General features: G+C 38.9%; 1 protein-coding gene across 1 annotated transcript in view; it reads left to right on the top strand.

Annotated features, from left to right (window-relative positions):
- Nucleotides 1-18,605, top strand: part of LOC126461098 (uncharacterized) — a 666,251-nt gene extending 647,646 nt beyond the window's left edge. Inside the window, exon 3 of the mRNA XM_050095970.1 lies at nt 18,383-18,605. The gene's annotated coding sequence lies outside the window, so the exon portion shown is untranslated. The remainder of the gene's footprint in view (nt 1-18,382) is intronic.
- The last annotated feature ends 1,114 nt before the right edge of the window (nt 18,606-19,719 follow it).

Here is a 19,719-nt window from a genome sequence, read left to right as displayed (position 1 = left end):
CACCATGTCAGTAAGTGCACCACTGCTGAGGGATGTTAATAGGTGCTTAAAATAAATAATAACAATTTCAGATTGTTAAATAGGTAAAAATATTTTCTCTTTATAAGTAAGAATAAATCGTTCATTTTTGCCTGCCTTAATACATTTTCTTGCTATTTACACTTTTTTCTATTAGTCCCCTGAAAAGTGAAAAAAAAAACAGGGCTTTACTTTTTATTTTGTAAAGTAAAAACTAAATGTACACAATAATTTCCACAACCCATAACAGATTCATGTCTTAACAAATTCTGTGAACTTTGGTTGTAAGGATGATGTGGCTGTTTTATTGTTACAAACATATTAATGTAGTTTGAAATACTGTTGTAAGTTTAATATTAAGAACAAAATAAGGCATACGATTGTGGAAATCGGTTCTGTTACTAATAATGTGCAAAACTTGACTACTCACATACCTGCATTACTTAAACAGAAATTGAATTCGTCTCGGGCCCTTCCCATAACTAACCTACCACTTTTTCGATAAAGGACTCCTCCTCTGATTTTATCTTTTCACGATGAACTGACACCATACACAAACAACTGAGTCGATTATCTGCCATGGTAGTTCTTAGCCACATTTTCACACTCCTGAGAGTGCTGCAAACAAACATGACATAGGCCTATACTAATTCATACAGTGCAACCTTCTTCAATTACTCTATTGTGATAATATTTCAAACAAGATTTAAAAATAATTAGAAGAAATGTGTCATCTGATTTAAGAAATTGTTTCAAAGTCTTTCTAATAAAGTAATTACAATCAGAAAAAAGCTACTGTGGTAATTAAGTACCTGAACAATTTTTCTGCAGAGCAGGTGGTTGCCAGTAAGCTAAGGGCTATCTTCAAGGCTGAAGCTATGGCGGGCAAGAATTTGGCTTTGTCCAGATTCAGCAATATCTCCTTCAGCTACTTTATCACGTTTCCACATGCTGATCCATGTCCGTGGTTCTTCAGTGAAGTTACCTAAAAGATCACCATAAAATCTTTTGATATTTTCAATTATCCTTTTCATGTCTAGGTCGCTTTAGGATTTCATTACCTTTGGGTGCAAGCAGAAAATCTCAAAAGATGCCTTGTTATCTTCTGAAAACCGTTCTTGCAAGGACTGGACTAGGGAATCCAAATATGGAATAAACAGAGATTTTCTGTAGTACTCAGTGACAGAAACTGATGGATAATTTGAACGATGCAATTGTCGTGCAACACTCACAGTTGTCAAATGCCAGTGACATCTATTCCAAGTGCACTATAGTTGCTTTCAGCACTTTTCATTATCATTTCAAATTTGGCTTCCATGTTTTCTCTGTCATCCAATAACATTTTTACAATTCCTTGAATGTGTTCTGGAACTTCTAACAAGTTAATGTTTACTGATTGTAGAATATTGGTGACAGGTTCTAGTTTGGTTGAATATTTTGCTATGACTTTTAATGTAACAATAAATGTTGGAGAAGTAAGTGTGCAGTAAAGTTGGCAGGCTTTCTGCCTAGTTTCACGATCTCCTTCTTTATGTAAAATTGCTAATGCTTCAACAATTTCTAAAAACTTATCATTAAATTTCCTTATAGACTTATGCTTCTCAGACCAGCTTGTCTCATACAGTTTTTGAAGGTTCCCAACTAGGACTTTCCTTTGCGTGCTCCCTCGGAAAAAAGAAATTCCTTATTTGATAGTAACAATGGCATTTCTAACCTCTGGTAAGGTGTTCAAACCATTCACAACTAATTTAAGTCTATGGCTAATACAACAATAGAAGCGAGCCTTGGAATATATCTCAGCAATTATTTCCTGTACTCCACCAATTTTACCGGCCATCGTACTGCACCCATCATAGCCTTGTCCTACCATTTTATCTGTATTTAAACCCCAAGCAGATAAAGTAGATATTATTGTGTTGGAGATATGTTTTACACCTAACCTTGCTAATTGTGTAAATCCAAGGAAGTCTTCTCTGACAACATTAGTTGCATGGTCAAAACAACGTGTAGAAAGAGAAAGTTGTTCTGTGCCTGCAATATCCATTGTTTTGTCTGCCAAAACTGAAAATGATTCGCTGTTATTGATGGTATTAATCAAATCATTTCTTAGTACTTCGGCACATACATCAATTACATCTATTAGTGTTTTGTCACCTGACGGTACTCTAAATTGTAAGAAATCATCAAATACAGCATTTGAATTTGTTTTTCCTCTTAAAGGTAAGTCATGTAATGCAGAAAACAATACACAAGAAACAATTGATTTTAACTTTGCACAATTAGTTTGTACTAATTTCGCAAGATTCTCTTTGGCAAGTTCTTCCACACTTTTAGTTTTGTTTGTCACAACACTAATGAAATTATTTGACTTTTCTATTGCATCTTTATGCCACTCGGAATTCATATGCATTTTTGCACATTCATGGAACTTTTCGAAATTTGTGAATGGGCGGCTTATGAATGCACCATGATGACTACCATGCGTTATGCATGGGCAGAAAAGCACACAAAACTTGCAGAGGGCACCTTTAACTGCTTTAGAATAGACCAGCCATGGATATAATGGCAGCCAGTCTTGTAGAAATGTTCTTTTTGTGCTGTCTATGTCATTCTTAAAATTATAACATTTTTCAGGTTGCCATGGATTCAATAAAATCCTATACTTGAGGCAATTGTCAATATCCTTTTTTTCAATGTAATTTCTGACATCAGGAATACTGACCAGGATACAACCCTTTTCATCAATGCACTTGAAGCCAGCAGAGGTACTGGCTTCATCTTTATTTTCTCCATCAGCACAACTACTGGAATTTTTAATAGTGATGGTTGCATTTGACTCACCCTTTTCCTGTGATACCTCATCATAGACAGTATCTTCTTCGACACCTCCACTTTCATTTGTAGTTTTCATTCGCTTATGAGGTACAAAAAACTTACGTATATCTGTCATTTTGCTACTGTATACACTGTGCTTTTACATTCACAATGCACAAACGTCTATGCAATCCACTGTCCACTTACAACTCACAATGAATTTACACAACCCTTAATGTGATGCGATGCCAAACCTAGCTGAGCGATGATTAAAGAACAGAAGCTGAAATCGTATCACAGTGGTGGGAGTGAGGGAGGGGTTTTGGTTCAACAATGAAACAGCGTGGTGTCCATTAGATCACAATCCAGCGACTTTGAGTTTCATGCGATTGTTTGGTGCGGTTTCTTGCGATGGATATGGAAATATTTATGTGAAATGTTCCTATTAGAACATAGCAAGACTCATCTAGAATGTTCCGGAAATGTAGGTAGCTCACGCCACACCCTGCTGGATCACATTCGTTGACAGTTGTTCCAATGACGAATATTGCCTACTTCTACAGACAAGTAGCAATATTAGTGGCCACACAGTACCCTCAAACACTTCTTCAGCAAACGAAAAGGAACATAATACAATACGCTAATTTAAATTAGCATGTGACAATTGTTAACCATTATTTGAAATTTGAAAGAATAAAATTTTGCTGAGTGTGTTTTGTTGTGCAACTGTATTGTGTTGCCAGTTGAGGGTTATGAAGAGGTTTGTACCTAGTGAGGTGGGAACAGAGAGGGTGACATTTTAGTACCCTATAAGTCAACATTTTCGAGATGGAACTCTCATCATGGGTACCATTGCTAATGGGACCACGCACACATGTAGTAGTTTGTCGATTGGCAGATTTGTTTTATTTTATTAGAGCTTATTAGTAATGCCCAGAGTTTGTTAACATGAAAACGGTCTTTCCTTATCAGATATGCATTGTTTAAAGTTACTAAAATCTCGAATATTCCGGCTATAGATATCTATCTTTAATTTTGTATTTTTTGTCATATGTCATAGATTATTTTTCAAGGAAGATATCAGTTTTTTACATTTATGTTTAATGTCCCTTTATGGCACAACTGATTCTTTTAATATGTAAAAAACGAACAATGGGCATGCCTTCAGGAAAAATGCTTAAATGTTGCTCAAGAATGCATTTGTAAAAGTTAACAATAAACTGCTGGTTCATGTGATTATTCCCATTGTTGCCTCACTTGCTGTTGTTAATTTCTACCACGTGTGGGTGTAGAAATAAAAATAAAGATACTTTGAATAGCTGTAAGATGGATATATAACAATTTTTCACATCTTCAACAAATGAGATTTCTTAAAGAAAAACACACAATTTTTAATTTTAGTTTGTTTCTCCTTTAAAGTTTTTCATTGCTCTAGTTCATTCTGTAATTCTGTTTACATATGTTTTATATCATTTTTACGTCATTTTATCGATATTTTCCGGTTATTTTAGTGGCTATTTAACAGGTATTTTAAATCATACATAACTGAGCCCTAAAGTTACAGGTATTTTTTATATTCGTAAACTGAATGAATTCTCACTAGGGGCAACTGCCTCCCCCCTCCCCGTCCACCTGTGGGCACCCCTCGTTGGGCTACTCTAAAAGAACAATGGGGGTAGCGCAGCAACTGTTGGAGATGAGAGTGAGGACACCAGCATCCTGTAAATGGCAGAGTTTCTGTCAGACATGGTCTTGTAGCGCAAAAGTAATGGTCCAAGATTTCTAAAACTTAGGAACTGCTGGTGGAAGAAGTGTTACGCTCTGAAAATCCTTGACACCAGAAAGAAGATAGTGCAGAAAACAGTTTGGAGTACTTGGTGAACAAATCTGAGGCACAGGAATTAACCTTCATCCGACTGACATGAGAAATGGCATTGTGAATCTGCATCCCCAGAGCAGTGAAAGGGTCCAAGTTGAGAAGGTCAGAGGTATCAGGAAATCCAACAACCAGAACACGTCCTTTGATAGCTGTGTACCTGTACTGAAAATGTGCTGAGAGGGCATCCTTGATGGGAATGAGCTTGTTGCTAAAACTGTGTAGCTGGGTGTGGAATCCCAGGGCCTTATACTTCGGCCAGTCAGTGATGGTGGCAGAAGACCCAGTATCAGTATGGAGAAGCCCCAGGATCCCATCAAGCAGAACAGGGAGAGACATTGATTTGTGGGAGGAAGGGACCATTGTGCAGATCAAAAGAATAGACGGTGGAGCATCGCAGTCCCCAGAGTCATCAGTTTTGAGGGCGGCATGAGACACCCAATCAACAGGCATCGCCATGGAAAGGTAAACTTTGGACTGGTGGTTAGACTTTCCACATGCTAAACATCTGGTGTTCAGAAATGACACTGCTGCCACTGACAGCTAATAAAAAATCAACTGCAGGAAGGAAGGGCATACACACAATGCCCACCCTTCTGGCCCATGTTGTGGGAGGGTTTGAGGGAGGCAGAAGGCTTCCGAGGCAGCTTAGAGGCTAAGACCACTGCCAGATCCTGCAGGGATAAAGCGGTGCACTTAGACTGCTAATACACCAGAATAATAGGGAGGCAAGACTCAAGGGAGGTAGCCTTAAGTTTGAGTAAATTGTGATGGAGAGCCTCACGCACAAGGGAGAAAACATGAATGTTTACACTGGAAATGCCAATCATGAAAGTGTCCCTGGAATCGCATAATCCTCTGCTGATAAGATTCACGAGACAGATTGTGACAATTAATAAAACTGTGGTTGGCCGCAGCCACATCAATGTTGGAATCAAAACAGTCAGAGACACTGGACTTCAGAAGGTCATAGAAAACAGAGTCTGGACCAGCCTCAGGATGCAGCTGTTGGATAAGCTGGTATACAAAGGGGCTGGCTTTGTCCGATGATAAGTGCTCTGCCAGGTGTCACCTGTCAGTCGTTGGATGAGGAAATGTTGTTCCATCTGCATTAGGTATCACAACCATGGCTCCACTTTGTGGTCAAACACACAGAAGGGAGGCAGTGGCTGCTGGAACTCCTGGTTGGGGTTGAGGGTTGTGTCACTGTGCTTCAAAACCTCCAATGACAAGTGCAGCCGACCCATGAGCTTACCAGAAGAGCCCTGTTGGCCCTCTACATCTGTTGAAGCAGAAAGAGGATCAGATGGATAAGGTCTATAGGCACACCTGCCAATGACATAGTGACAATAACACAGGAGCCCTATCTTTAACAGTTATGTGATATTCTTGAAAATGAAGAGTCCTGACTTGGGGCAATTTTCCAGTAAGTGAGTGATTATACTCATGAATCAATTTGTTGACACAATCATTTTTTCTTCACAAATGTAAGTCTGCACTCTGTTGTCATTTCGAAACAAATAGGAAAAATCCTTCTTGGCAATAAAGGGAAGACTTCTTTGACAACTTAAAGTTCTCAGGAAAACAACATAAATAAATATTTGTGTGAGACTATCCTTTGAAAAGTTCTCTTGCAAAAAAAGTAGCTATCTTCTTAGATTGCACAGTAGGCAGAAAATTAAAATCCCATGTCATGAGCAATACCAGAAGTCTGCACCTCAGACTTCACAACTGGAGCATCAGGTCACGATGCGCATTGGTTCTGGATGGCAAGGACGGCATCAAGTCTGGGTGGTGACATGGTGCTGGTGAATTTCTGCTTCTGCTGGCACAGACAGAACTGCCTGCTGCTTGCTGGGTGAGGGCAGTCATACCCAGGTGGTAGATGACAAGTAGATACCTGTTGGTCTGGCAATGTGGGCTCAGATTGGTTGAGGAAAATGGCACTTCGGATACACCAAAAGATCCGTTTATGTGGTGGCCTCTACCCTCTTGTGCATGCCCTCAAATCTAGCCTGCTTTCTGCAGGCAGGTGAAGTTCAGCTGGCTTCTGCTAATGTTCCTATGGGGCTGGAGCATTGACATAGCAGTGCGACAATGTGGATTGGTAGAATTGTAGGAGACCACCGAAACACAATACTTTGATTTCTTCAGTGGTTTTGAATCATGTTTCCAGTGCTATGACGGTTTTTTTGTCTGTGTGTTATAGTAATGGACCCAATATTCATCTGTGGTTACAAACTGGAACAAAATCCATGTTGGTTGCTCTGAAAAGATGTCAAACGTAGTTCACACATTTCTATTCTGTTGAATTTCTGATCCTGTGTTAAGAGTCACAGCAGCAATCTAGCACACAGTTTTCTCATATTCAATTCCACTGTTAAAATGTGATATGCCATTCAGATGACATACTTATAGCTTCAGTAGTTTCACTCATTTTTAGTTGCCATTCCTCCAAGACCATTTGTGCAGTTACTTCTGGGATAGTGGCATCTTCATTTATTTCTGGGTTAGTGGCATATCTTGGCTGATGACTGAGCAAATTAACATCAGAGTTTTCCTGACCAAATTTAAACTTATTTGTTCACTTGACAACCACTGAATATGAAGGAGCAGAGTCCTCCAGTGTGCCCAGCATGAGTTTCCTTTCCTTTCATACATTTCTTTATTTCAGTATTTTCCACCCTCAACAAACTGTGTAGTTGCAGGTTTTTGCATGGTGCTACAAAGGGATGTCATGAACAACATACTAAAATTCCTGAGTGTTGGTATGTGAGGGGGAAGGGGTTCTAAAAAGTCACATTCTCCTCATGTTTTTCTCAAACAGCTTAGAAACTGTGGAACCTATTGAAAATTTTCCGAAGTACAAAATCAAACTACCTGAAATTTCCTGCAGAATATTTTTGCAGACTGTCAAAAATATTGTTTTAACAGTACAAAAGTAATGTTTATTTTAAGTAAAGTGGGTTAAAAACAATTACAAAATGTGTGTATGACATCTATGTATGGTAGAGCCATAGTATGGGATAAATTGTGTTCCATGGGTGCAGAATGGAGTGTGAGGGAAGGTATGTTGCCATAATCTATGTAAATATCTGAACACTGTTCTACACTACCAGAAGTGAAATTGATTCTTAGCCATCCTGTACAGCTGCTGTGGTGTTCATATGGGAAAGTTGATTTTCTTAACTATGGGCTCTGCTCGATTTTCAGTTTACGTACAGACTATACCTCAAAAGCATTTCCTGTCCAGTTTTCCTATATGAATAGACAAAATAAGTTCATTGAGCTTGTTTGTAGATAGTAGAGTTCCTTTCAGATGTTAAGCAAGCTTTTATGTAAAATACATTCCTTTAAACAGCGACTGAGGAGTATTTAATTTGTAAATGTGCTGTTGTTAGTGTCCTGTGTAGGGTCGCTGGGAAAGGAATTGTATTGGTAAATGTGACAGCTATTGCTGTCTGTTGTGGACAGTGTATTGTGAAGCTGTGTAATTGTATTGTAGTCGTTTGGTGGTGAATTAATGAAACACCTGAATGTTATTGCACTTCTCATGTGATTAGTTGTGTTAATGGGTTTCTGCACAAATCTTTTCCACACAGGAATTGTTGGCACATATATAGCCGGTTGCACTGAGTGGTGTCACTAACCACACATTCATGGTGTGTCTTCAAGATAAGTGTGGATATGTATGATTGAATGGACCTGATATATTACAATCTAGAACAATAACCTACTATAAACGATTGCTTGACTTACACTTAGGTGACAAAAGTCATGGGATACTTCCTGATATCATGTCAGATCTCCTTTTGCCTGGCATAGTGCAGCCACTTGAAGTGACATGGACTTAAACAGTCATTGGAAGTCCCCTGCAGAAATACTGAGACATTCTGCCTCTATAGCTATCCATAGCCATGAAAGCATTGCCACTGCAGGATTTTGTGCCTGAACTGACCTCTCAGTTATACCACATAAATGTTTGATAAGATTCATGATGGGCGATCTGGATGGTCACATCATTCACTTGAACTGTCCAGAATGTTCTTCAAACCAGTCATGAACACTTGTGGCCAAGTGAAATTTCACATTGTCCTCCATAAAAATTCCATCATTATTTGGGTACATGAAGTCCATGAATGGCTTCAGAAGGTCCCCAAGTAGCCAAACATAACCATTTTTAGTCAGTGATCAGTTTGGACCAGAAGACCCAGTCTGTTCTCTATAAACACAGCCTACAGCATTATGGAGCTTCCACTAGCTTCCACAATTCTTGACAACTTGGGGTCTATTGTTTCATAGGGTCTGTGCCACACTTAGGTCTTACCTGCTGAAATCAGGAATAATCTGACTGGGCAACAGTTTTCTAGCCAGCTGGGCTCAAACCAATATGGTCACGAGTGCAGCAGAGGCACTGCATGTCTGCTTGTGTCTGTATGTGTGGATGGATATGTGCGTGTGTGCGAGTGTATACCTGTCCTTTTTTCCCCCAAAGGTAAGTCTTTCCGCTCCCAGGATTGGAATGACTCCTTACCCTCTCCCTTAAAACCCACTTCCTTTCGTCTTCCCCTCTCCTTCCCTCTTTCCTGATGAGGCAACAGTGTGTTGTGAAAGCTTGAATTTTGTGTGTATGTTTGTGTTTGTTTGTGTGTCTATCGACCTGCCAGCGCTTTCGTTCGGTAAGTCACCTCATCTTTGTTTTTAAATATAATTTTTCCCACGTGGAATGTTTCCTTCTATTATATTGAGATTATGTATATAAATTGTTTTGGTGACAGCAGTGGCACTTGGTCACAGTACTGAAGAGCTCTATATTAATATATCATTTTTTCCTAGAATGAGACAGAATAAGAGAGGAGAACAGTCTGTAACAAAAAAATCATCCTTCACAAGTGATATTCCTGCAGTTCTTAGCATTCAGGGCATGGTAAACTGTTACCAACACTGAATTTCTGGCACCCAATATAAGAAAAACTTGGAATCATTGTTACATTTGGGGCTAGTGAACAATTTTTGGCATTCCAGGATTACAGAACCTTGCCTTCAAGGTGGTGTCATGTGAAGTTGTATGTGTTGATAAAGTGAACAGAAGTTACAGTGAAGTGGTGAAAAGGCAATTTTGTAGTCATTGTATTTGAGAACTTCGGAAGTTTAATGAGCGCTTAATAAGTCTACAGTTCATAATGAATGTGAAACAAATACTACCAAAGAGATAGAGGGGCTGGCCAGTACTTGCCTCAGCTCAGTACAGCCGATAGATACACAAAAAACAGAACCAAAAATTTACGTTCCTAGCTTTCGGAACAAATGTTCCTTTATCAGGGAGGAGAGAGGGAAAGAAAGGGAAGAAGGGAAAGTAGATTCAGTTACTCACAACCCAGGTTATGAAGCAACAGGGAAAGGAAAACAGGGAGGGTAGCAAGGATGGAGGCATGGTTGTCAGATGGAAGCCAAAGATATTCTACTGTAAGTACTGTGCCAGCTTCAAACCAAAGAGGATGCATACAGAAGTAAAGAGGTATATAGTATAAAGATAAACACAACTATGTAGGATGAAAAGATGCATAAATGGCTAAGGAGGAAAGAGAAAGAGGAGAAGACTGAAGAGTAAATGGAAGTGAGGTTGTTTAACGTAGGTTCAGTCCAGGGGGATGGCGGGATGAAAGGATGTGTTGGAGTGCAAGTTCCCATCTCCGCAGTTCAGAGGGACTGATGTTGGGTGGGAGAAGCCAAATGGCACATACAGTGTAGCAGGTTCCTAGGTCCCTAGAATTATGCTGGAGGGCATGCTCCGCTACTGGGTATTGGACATCTCCTAGGCGGACAGTTCGTCTGTGTCCATTCATGCGCTCAGCCAGTTTAGTTGTTGTCATACCGATGTAAAAGGCTGTGCAGTGCAGGCATGTCAGTTGATAAATAACATATGTGTATGTTTTACCAGTAGCGGGGCTGGAGTAGGTGGTTGTGGGGGGATGCATGGGGCAGGTTTTGCAGCGGTGTCGGTTACAGGGGTAGGAACCGCTCGGTAGAGAACGTAGTCTGGGAATATTGTAGGGTTTAACAAGGATGTTATGGAGGTTAGGATGGCAACAAAAGGCAACACTGGGTGGTGTGGGGAGAATTTTGTCAAGGGATGATCTCATTTCAGGGGTTGACTTGAGAAAGTCATATCCCTGGCGGAGTAATTTGTTGATGTTTTCGACACCAGGATAATATTGGGTGACAAGGGGGATGCTTCTGTGTGGTCTGGGGATAGGAACAATGTTGTTGGGCGGGGAGGAATGTATTGCTCAGGAGATCTATTTGTGGACATGGTCTGCAGGATAGTTGCGGGAGAGGAAAGCACTGGTTACGTTATTGGTGTAATTGTTGAGGGATTCATCACTGGAGCAGATACGTTTGCCACAAATACCTAGGCTGTAGGGAAGGGAGCGTTTGATGTGGAATGGATGGCGACTATCAAAGTGAAGGTACTGTTGTTTGTTTGTGGGTTTGATATGGACAGAGGTGTGGATGTGAGCCTCAACAAGATGAAGGTTGTAATAGAACATATTAAAGGCTTTACTTTACCGAAGTATGTGATACCCTCCAAATTCAACCAGTTTAACGAGTATTTATGATTATAGAAAAGTTATTGTGTATGTTAACAATGATTGCACAACATGTCTCCATAAACAGTCAACCCATTAAATCATACTGAATAACTGACCCACACAAAAGTTAATATCACTTGATCACTGATACAGCAAATGTCATCATGTAAAAACACTAAGTTTATCTTAAATAATTAATATGAAGTACGAAAAATAGTAGCCAACTTAGGTATTTTGGATCTCCTTAAATAAAAATCACCCAGTGAAACCTATTTGTTCACTAGGAGTGTTTTCACTCAGTATTCACGTAATCAATCCTATTTGAGACGAAAACCAATGTAATTCTTAATAATTCATGTTACTTACTTATTTATGCAAATTAGAGAAGTCAATTGACAAACTTCTAAAAAACGGCCTTTTTGTAACAAAGAATTATTCTGTCAAGTCTACAAATCTGTCTGTCATTTTAATAACATGTTAAATTATGTCACTCGATACAAATTAATAACTTTTCTGCACAAATTATGATAACAGATGTACATGTGACTTGTAAACTATATCTCTTTTTAGTAGTTCTTTGACAATGTTATAAATACAAGCAGCAAGAACAGTCGGGGGGCAGTCGGAATGTCACTCTGGTAAAGTGTGTTTGTGTGTTATTGTTTGAGGTGGATAAACAATGCAAAGATCATGTAATGGAAGTACTACTTTGTAGTGTGTCTTGGTCTTTGGTAGACAGTAGAATTAAGATGGCCACCATAATAAATATTTGAAGGTTACATATTTGTTGGTTTCGCTCGTTCTTTATCATCAAAAGCACATAAAAAACACGGGACCTCATGTTTTTAACCCTAGACAACCAGATTTAGAGCCAGCATCAGCATCGAGACTCAGCAGCGATCCAGCAAGCAGCAGCGATTACTACAACGCATTTTAATGGCGCCAACCTAACATCAAGTGCTAACAAGCTCCGTAAATGGGAGTGAAATAGCGCGATTACAGCAATTAGCTATATCAACGACTAGGCGACCATTACAAAAGTGGGGGCTCAGCCGGGATCTTTAAGTGCATCGATGATAATAGTGCAGCGATAAATTTCGTAAGTGCTTAGCACTTCAAAAAAAAAAAAAAAAAAAAGTTTATTTGTGCAGTGTGGCAACAGTGAAGATATGTCAAAGTGAAAAACAAAAAAACGTGTGTATGTGAGATTACGAAAAACTATCATCACACCGCTCGGAAGATTAATGTCTGGATTGTCAATGGAATTCATCAATCAAGATAAAACCGAATAGATGTGAAAAAAGCCAACAAGAACACCGATCACATCAGAGTATAGCTACATAAAGCAAGGTATTTTGTTGTTGTCATTAAAAAAAAAAAAAAAAAAAAAAAAAATTTTATAGTTAACATGTCTCTACCTGAGACCGTAGGAAATGTAAAAATTGAACCAGGGGATGGTGAACAATTAAACTTGACAGAGTGGCTAACAGGGTTTGCAACTCAAATAAGCTCGCAACTTAAACAGTCAATTGAGCAAGTAAGTTTGGATTTTAAACAATCAAGTGAACAAGTACGTTTGGATGTTAAACAATCAAGTGAACAAGTAAGTTTGAAACTTAAAGAAAACACAGATAGACTGGATAAGTTAAGTTTGGATTTTGATCTATTAACTACTCATCTCAATGAGAAGTGTGAGGAAATTAAAACTACCCTCAGTAAGGACACTAGCGAACAGCTGATACACTTCAGAAAAGAATTTCAAATTAAAGTTGAAAGTTTAAATGAAAATATACAAGCTAACACAGACAGTATTGCTGTCATCTACAACAGAGTAGATACTGAAGTTGAAAGATTAGATCAGAGAATAAACAAAACATCAGAAAACCTTAAACAAGAGTACAACCTGTATACCACTAATGTAGATACAAAAGTAGAAAAGATACACACTAAATATACACAATTGGAAGATGCATTGATGTCAAAACAAATGTTTTACAATCAAAATACAATGTATGGGCACATCCAAGTGAAATGCTTTCCTGGTGAAAATCTGCACCCTATTGACTTTATTCATCAATGTAAGGATATGTTTGTTGTAGGAATGACAGATAACATAAAAATTAAGTTAGTAAAACGGTTTCTAGAAGGGGAGGCCCTATCCTGGGCAAATGAGAATAATGATTCTTGGAATACTTTTGAAGAGTTTGAAGCTAAATTTATTTGCAAATTTTGGTCACAATCCATACAAGCCAGATTAAAGTCAGAATTTCTAAATGGACCAGTGTATAGAGGGAAAGTAGGGGGAATGCAAAAATTTTGCAGCGATCAATTGAAAAAACTTGCTCACTTGAATAACTCTTTTGATATTATGACACAAATTGATGTTTTAAAAAGAAGGTTACCAGAGAGACTGCAGTGGGAATTGGTCCATGGACCAGACGATTCAATGGAAGAGTTCCTGAAATTTGTAGATAGATTAGATAGGGCCTTGGAAAGAGAGAATAACCAAAGTTTTGGCTCTGGCAACAATCAGTATGGGGGGTGGAACAGGAATGTAAATAGAGATTATTATGGGAGGAGAGACTTTGAAAATTCTGGAAATAATGCTCCAAATAGGGGAGATAGGAGATATGAAAATGATTTCAGAAACAATACACAGGAGGGAGGATGGAGGAGAGATAACATGAATGATAGAAATAGGTATTGGGGAAGAGAACAAGATAGAAGGGGGTTTGTTGAAACTAGTGAACAAAACGACAACTACAAACGGACAGACCGAGGGAACCAGCCGGGAAACAGTGGACAGTCCCACTAGATGTCCGTAGTTTTGGGGCTAGACAATATTATGATAGGACAACACATAACCGAAACTGGAAAAGGAGAGGATACAATGTAAAGAGTAAATACCATGAAAATACTGATGTTGTTAGAATGAATAAATTAGAATTTAATAAAAGGTTTTGGGATACTATGAGTAAAAGTGATACAGTTAATAAAAACAGTGTTCAAGCACAGGTAGTTAGTGAAAGTGCAGAAGTTGAAGGTATTGCAGAGTTCCTTAGTTGGGCTGAAAAGGATACTGGTGTTAATAACAAGTCAGACACACCACAAATAGAATCTATTTTGGGGGGTTTATTTGATAAGAAGGGGGATGCCGAAGTGTTTAATGGAGTCAAAGGCCCAATTGCTGAGATTCAGATACATAGGGGGGAAACTGAAGATGGGGTTGTTGTGGAGGAGGAGGAAGAAGTAATAGAGGGACATTTAAATAATGATCCTAAATCAAGTGATGTTATTGATGAGAGTGTGGAGGAAGAAATAAAAGTATTTGTAGAATTGAAAAGTGGTGATGTAGTAAAGGTAAGTGATGTGACAAACATGGGTAATAATGAGGTTAATTTAAGTGAAATGCAGACTAGGGAATGTGTATCTGAGGACAAGCTATTGCCTATTGGGAACTATGAAACACTAATCAATGAGAATGGTAATAATAATAATATTAATAATAATAAAGAAAATATAAAGGGATGGAATGTAAATGTGTGTTTTCAAGAAAAAGGGGAAAAGTTTTTTGAAGTTTTGTGGAACAACTATGGAAACTGTATAAACAAAGATGCCTTTTGGAAAGAATTAGCAAAGGTAAGTGCAACCTTGTATCCTACATGGTGGACAAGAATCCGTAGTGGATTTCATAAAAAATGGGGTGAAAACAGTAGTTTGTTAAGTGGCAACACAGTGTTAAGAGGGACAGAAAAAAACAAAGGTTTATGTTTAAATGTCAATGCTTTGCAAACAGAGAGGGATGTGTCTAAGTGTAGGAAAGAGACATTAGACTTAGGAACTAAAGAAATTGAAAATGATCTATTGTTTGAAAATACTGAAATAGACAATGATATTGAGCTAGGTTGTCCATATGTTAAAGTAAACATTTACATTGGTCCATTTGAAATAAAAGAAAGCCCACATCCTAATGCGTATAGACTTATCTTTCCCAGATCAAGAAGGTTATTTGGATTAAGAAACATCACTGAATTGAAACCATATAAACATGATTAAGCACATTTCCCTGTTTGAATACAGTTACTTACCCATTTTCCGTAAAGCATTTTATCAGCAAAGATTTTTACTGGGTGTGTCAAATAGCAACTACCACTCATCCTACAGACCCTGGAAAAGTTCCAGATCTCTGAGACAATGTTTTTATATTTTTATTGTCACTATTGAATATTAAATTTGGAGACATCTTCTTTACTTGCAAGGGGCAAGTTTAAACATGCACCCAAAGAGGTGACAAACATTTATTACTTTCTGTTTGTATTGTTGAATATGGGACATACTTGCACCAAATATAAAAGACAATGTAAAAATTGTTGTGCAAGACCCATCATTTTGTTACTATTTTCTTAAGCATAAGATTTGTGTACAATTTTCTACAGCTAATCAGATGTTCACCGAGTTTGATGTTTGTGTTATGTTGTGACCAATTTAAGTGTCCAATTTTAGTATTAATATGTTCTTGTACTATCTTGACTGTCTCAATGGGAGACAAGTTTTTTAAATATTTTCTTTTTTTTAAAATGCATATTATATTCATACATGTGACTTCTCTAGTGTTTGTGTTTATATATCATGTCCATACTTCTAATTATGTTTTTTGTTTTCATTTCCGTTATGTGGCTCAAAAAGAGCAGACAGTTGCAATATTTTCCTATGGACATCTGACCTGTCCATCTATGTAATATATTTATGTTCCTTCTATTATCTTGATTATTCTGTGACTCAATGAGAGCTGGCTTTAAAATAATTTACATATATTTTTTTTATATATCTTAAGATCGCATGTGATATATTTATGTCTGTTTTTGATCATTTTCCATGTGGCTCACTGGGAGCAAAGATTAAGTTTTCTTTTACTTTCATATATTACTAAATATTTTTATTATGCTGTCGTACTGAGAGCCATAACACAAAGTGCATTTGAAAGAACATAACTAAAATATTTGCAGGAAAAAGTCATTTTGAAACGGTGTAACGGTCATGGTATACATACACATTATGCATAGTAAAACAAAAAAAAAAACAAAAAAAAAATATTAAAGTAGTACTTTTCCAAATTTTAAGAATTTGACACATTTGTCCTAGTCGGCTAATATCATTAACATTCTGTAAAGGATATTACCCGAGGGGGGTATTGTAATAGAACATATTAAAGGCTTTACTTTACCGAAGTATGTGATACCCTCCAAATTCAACCAGTTTAACGAGTATTTATGATTATAGAAAAGTTATTGTGTATGTTAACAATGATTGCACAACATGTCTCCATAAACAGTCAACCCATTAAATCATACTGAATAACTGACCCACACAAAAGTTAATATCACTTGATCACTGATACAGCAAATGTCATCATGTAAAATCACTAAGTTTATCTTAAATAATTAATATGAAGTACGAAAAATAGTAGCCAACTTAGGTATTTTGGATCTCCTTAAATAAAAATCACCCAGTGAAACCTATTTGTTCACTAGGAGTGTTTTCACTCAGTATTCACGTAATCAATCCTATTTGAGACGAAAACCAATGTAATTCTTAATAATTCATGTTACTTACTTATTTATGCAAATTAGAGAAGTCAATTGACAAACTTCTAAAAAACGGCCTTTTTGTAACAAAGAATTATTCTGTCAAGTCTACAAATCTGTCTGTCATTTTAATAACATGTTAAATTATGTCACTCGATACAAATTAATAACTTTTCTGCACAAATTATGATAACAGATGTACATGTGACTTGTAAACTATATCTCTTTTTAGTAGTTCTTTGACAATGTTATAAATACAAGCAGCAAGAACAGTCGGGGGGCAGTCGGAATGTCACTCTGGTAAAGTGTGTTTGTGTGTTATTGTTTGAGGTGGATAAACAATGCAAAGATCATGTAATGGAAGTACTACTTTGTAGTGTGTCTTGGTCTTTGGTAGACAGTAGAATTAAGATGGCCACCATAATAAATATTTGAAGGTTACATATTTGTTGGTTTCGCTCGTTCTTTATCATCAAAAGCACATAAAAAACACGGGACCTCATGTTTTTAACCCTAGACAACCAGATTTAGAGCCAGCATCAGCATCGAGACTCAGCAGCGATCCAGCAAGCAGCAGCGATTACTACAACGCATTTTAATGGCGCCAACCTAACATCAAGTGCTAACAAGCTCCGTAAATGGGAGTGAAATAGCGCGATTACAGCAATTAGCTATATCAACGACTAGGCGACCATTACAAGGTCAACATCCAGGAAGGTGGCTTGGGTTTTGGAGAAGGACCAGGTGAAATTCAGATTCGAAATGGAGTTGAGGTTATGGAGGAAATTAAGGAGTGTTTCTTCACCAAGAGTCCAGACCACAAAGATGTCATCTATAAACCTACACCAGGCCAGGGCAAGCAGCTGTTGGGTCTTAAGGAAAGCCTCCTCCATGCGGCCCATGAAGTGGTTGGCATAGGACGGAGCCATCCTAGTTCCCATGGCTGTTCCCCTGATTTGTTTGTAGGTCTGGCCTTCAAAAATGAAGTAATTATGGGTGAGAATGAGGTTGGTAAGTGTGATAAGGAACGAGGTTTTTGGAAGATCTTCGGGTGGGCGTTGGGAGAGGTAAAAATGGAAATGTCGTGTGGCTAGGGCCTCCCGTCGGGTAGACCTTTCGCCTGGTGCAGGTCTTTCGATTTGACGCCACTTCGGCGACCTGCGCGTCGATGAGAATGAAACGATGATGATTAGGACAACACAACACCCAGTCCCTGAGCGGAGAAAATCTCCGACCCAGCCGGGAATCGAACTCGGGCCCTTAGGATTGACAGTCTGTCACGCTGACCACTCAGCTACCGGGGCGGACCGTTGGGAGAGGTAGTGCTCAAGGGCAGAGAGACCATGGGTATGTGGGATGTTTGTGTAAAGGGATGTAGCATCTATGGTGACAAGAAAGGTTTCAGGTGGGAGAGGAGTGGGAATGGATTTGAGGTGTTCTAGGAAGTGGTATGTGTCTTTGATCTAGGATGGGAGTCTGCGGGTGATAGGTTGGAGGTGTTGGTCTACCAGAGCTAAGATACGTTCTGTTGGAGCTTTGAAGCTTGCTACAATGAGACGGTCAGGATGGTTCTCTTTGTGGATTTTGGGTAACAGGTAAAAGGTAGGGGTACGTGGCTCAGGTGGAGTGAGTAAGTCTATGGAAGCCATTGTGAGGCCTTGTGAGGGACCTTGGATTTTGAGGAATTTCTGCAGCTCAGTCTGGATGGAGGGAATGGGATTCTGGGTAACAGCTTTGTAGGTTGAGGTGTTGGAGAGTTGACGCAGTCCTTCTGCCACATACTCCACACGGTCAAGTATGACAGTTGTGGAGCCTTTATCCACCGGGAGGATGACAATAGAGCGGTCTATTTTCAGCTCCTTAATGGCACGGGATTCAGCTGGGGTGATGTTGGGGATTGTTGGGATGTTCTTCAAGAAGGGCTGGGAGGCAACACTGGATGTGAGGAATTCCTGAAATGTCTGCAAGGGATGGTTTTGGGGGAGGGGAGGAGGATCCCTTTGAGAAGGCAGTCGGAACTGTTCTAGATAGGGTTCAACACTGGGTCTAGTATTTGGGGGCTGTGTTTGGTTGGGTAGTGAAGTGATACTTCCAGTTGAGGTTCCGGGTGAATGAGAGGAGATCTTTAACCAGGGCAGTGTGGTTGAATTTAGGTGTGGGGCTAAAGGTTAAGCCTTTTGATAGAACAGATGTCTCTGGAGGAGAGAGGGACCTGGATGAGAGGTTTAGAACTGAATTGGGACTGGTGATATGTGGCATTTGACTGTGGTTATAGTTGAGATTTGGTCTGTGTGGGGTATGTGCTGGGATGGGGAGATTGAGTAGGGTGGCTAGGCTAGGTTTGTTGGCTATGAGGGGGGTTTGTTGAAGGTTCTGTTGTGGTTGGTGTTTGTGAGGGATAGGGAGTGGGACCCCACTTCTTAGGTGTTGCACTAGCACTGTGGATAGTTTTTTCAGGTGGTGTGTGGCATGGAACTCAAGTTTGCAGCTGGCTTCTAGGATGTTCCTGAGTGTGTTCTCCAAGCAAGGGTTTGAGAGGTGGAGGACTTTGAAGAGAGATAGGAGCTGTTGGGAGTGGTGGTTACATGAAGTAGTGTAGAGATTCAGGACAAGTTGGGTAAGGGCTAAGGATTGAAGGTTCTGGAAGTCCAGGAGAGACTGGTGGAAGGAGGAATTGCACCCAGAGATGGGAACTTTTAAGGTAAGTCCTTTAGGGGTAATTCTAAAGGTTAAGCAGGACCGGAGGAAAAGAATGTGGGATTGCAGTTTGGCTACGGTGAATGCATGTTTCCGGAATGAATGTAAATAATGTGGTATAGGATTAGTGTACATA

Source organism: Schistocerca serialis, chromosome 1 (genome assembly GCF_023864345.2).
Source record: "Schistocerca serialis cubense isolate TAMUIC-IGC-003099 chromosome 1, iqSchSeri2.2, whole genome shotgun sequence".
Classification (NCBI taxonomy): Eukaryota; Metazoa; Arthropoda; class Insecta; order Orthoptera; family Acrididae; genus Schistocerca; species Schistocerca serialis.
The sequence above is the reverse complement of the archived record's forward strand: the minus strand, read 5'-3'. Positions and strand labels throughout refer to the sequence as shown.